At 46.8% G+C, this 2386-nt stretch overlaps 1 protein-coding gene across 2 annotated transcripts in view; it reads left to right on the top strand.

Moving 5' to 3' along the window:
- Nucleotides 1-290: 290 nt before the first annotated feature.
- UBE2A (ubiquitin conjugating enzyme E2 A) overlaps nucleotides 291-2386 on the top strand; it is a 276953-nt gene continuing 274857 nt past the window's right edge. For both annotated transcript variants that reach the window (XM_069102184.1, XM_069102183.1), the window contains exon 1: nucleotides 291-294. The gene's annotated coding sequence lies outside the window, so the exon portion shown is untranslated. The remainder of the gene's footprint in view (nucleotides 295-2386) is intronic.

The raw sequence follows: 2386 nt of genomic DNA, 5'->3' as shown, positions 1-2386 counted from the left end.
GGAAACTGAGGACCAGGAAGGGAAGGGAGTTGTTCAACGTAACCAAGAAAATAAGCCTAAGAGGTAAATTTTGAACTCTGTTCTCTGACTCCAGGGCCAGTGAGTGCCCTTCCAACACACAGACTCCTTTCAGGAGGTTTAGTCAGCAAAGATTCATTAATAGGCTGCAGGACTCTGCTTCTTGCAGCTAGGGAATGACCCATTTCAAGAAGACTTTTCAGACCATTGAGAAGTGTGCTAAGGGGAAGTAGATTGGATATTTAGCAATTTACTCAGATTGAGTGGTACATGGGGGTGGGGGGGCTCCTTTGGTACCATGGATCTGCCACACCCACAACAGTGTTTCTACGGAGGCCCCATAGAAACATGTAACCTTCCATCAGACCTGATCCTATGAGCAGGGCAGGGTCCCTACATGAATCAGTGGCAGCAGAGGAGGAACTGAAAGCCCAGGCCCCTGGCTCCTCACCCAGACTGCTTAGTCTCAGCCTCAATGGGCAGCCCACCTGACCAGAACACAAGGTACCAACAATGGTGGACAATGGCTATAGCCAACCTTAGATGGCCAGCTTCTTCCTCATCCCTCTCCTGACCCTCCTCTCCATTTGTTAGGATCTACTTTGCTCATTTTATAAAAATGGAAAAATAATTTTTAGGAAGATTTGCCCCATTGGGCAGAAGATCTTAAGGGGTTTTCAGTTCCCATAAACATTACTCAAGGACATCTTTCTAAAGTGACTGAGTGAGGGCTGCTAGGTAGAGCTGCAGTGGCCAGAGCTCTGGCCCTGGAGTCAGGTGTATCTGAGTTCAAATGTGACCTCAGACACTTACTGGCTGTGTGATCCTGGACAAGTCACTTACCCCCAATTTCCAAAATAAAAATAAAGTGACTGAGGGCACTTCCCAGGATCTGACTGTGTTCATAGCTATCTGTGCTGCTCACGTCCCACCTCTACCTTCTAATTCCAAGTGCATATTAGACACCTGTATCTTTAAAAAGATGTTCTTTTTTTTTAAAGCAATCAGGGCTAAGTAACTTGCTCAAGGTTATCCAGCCAGTTATTTCTGGGTGTGGTGCTAAGTATCTGAGCCCGGATTTGATCCCCAGGTCATCCCGACACTGGAGCTGGTGCTCTTACTCTCTGTGCTACCTGGCCACCCCAAAAAAGATGTTCTAAAAGGAATGAAAAACAGGGTTGTAATGTTGAAAGGGTTAACTCTCAACTCACCAGTGAAGTAATTCCCTTTTTCCCAAATGAGTTAGGGTTCCTAAAATTATTGAAAAGGGTAATAGATCAGACTTTTCTTCACAATTTTTCCAAATGGATGATTTTGTGTTGTGCTGATGGCCACACCTAGGGAAGGTAGAAACAGGCCAAAGGCACAGCTGATGTATCCTGAGAGGGTTTACTGAAGGATAGGCTAGCTCCAGCAGTGGTTAGAAAAGAGTATGGTTGCTCAGATCAGTGCTGGAGCTGAATCTGAGGTCGGTGTTTGATGTGATCTGAGTAGCAAATAGGCCTGGGGTCCCAGAGCCAGTAGGAGGTGGCAGCACCAAGGAAGAGAGATTTCCAAAAAAAAGGCCTTTACATGAATTGGTCATATTGATCAGAGGGTGGGGGATGGGAGCTCCCAGCTCTCATAGCAAGGATTTGGCTGCCATGGAGACAGCATCTCAGAAGAACTGAGTATCCTGAATGCAGCATGGTATGGAGAGATTTTTTTAGGTTTCATACAATGGCCTCTCATCACTCTGTTCAAAAGGTGTCCCTGAAAAAAAAAGAGGGGCGGCCAGGTAGCACAGCGAGTAAGAGCACCGGCTCCAGTGTTGGGATAACCTGGGAGTTGAATCCCAGGCTCAAACACTTAGCACCCACCCAGAAACACCTGGCTGGGTAACCTTGAGCAAGGTACTTAACCCCAGTTGCTTTAAAAAAAAAAGGCGTCCCTGTCTGGATCAGTGCTGAAAATGTAAAGCAGAGACCCAGAAAACATCTTCCCCTTCAAGGACCTGAGCCTGCATCTAACAATCATGCAACCATGATAAGTGTGAACAATGAATCGACAGCCAGGAGGGATGGAGAGGCTATAAGAATGGCGTCCTTGAGCTGGGTAAAATCATAGAAGCCATCTAGTCTAGAAACCTCCCCATTTTACAGAGGAGGAAACTGAGGCTTGGGGAAGGGAACACAGAGTATCACAGATCTAGAACTGGCAGGGTCTTCAGAGGGTAGCTAGTCTAACTCCATTTTTCAGGCAAGAGAATTTAAGGTTCAGGGAAGGGAGTTGACTTGGTCAAGGTCACCCATTGGCTCCCAGAACTGAAGTTCAGGGAGGGAAGGGACTTGGCCAAAGTCTCTCTCTCTCTCTCTCTCTCTCTCTCTCT

The sequence above is a fragment of the Petaurus breviceps genome, unplaced genomic scaffold, assembly GCF_028583685.1.
Source record: "Petaurus breviceps papuanus isolate PSGF00001 unplaced genomic scaffold, PetGlider_PUasm1.0 532, whole genome shotgun sequence".
Classification (NCBI taxonomy): Eukaryota; Metazoa; Chordata; class Mammalia; order Diprotodontia; family Petauridae; genus Petaurus; species Petaurus breviceps.
Note: the sequence above shows the minus strand (reverse complement) of the source record. Positions and strands in the feature narration are given on the sequence as shown.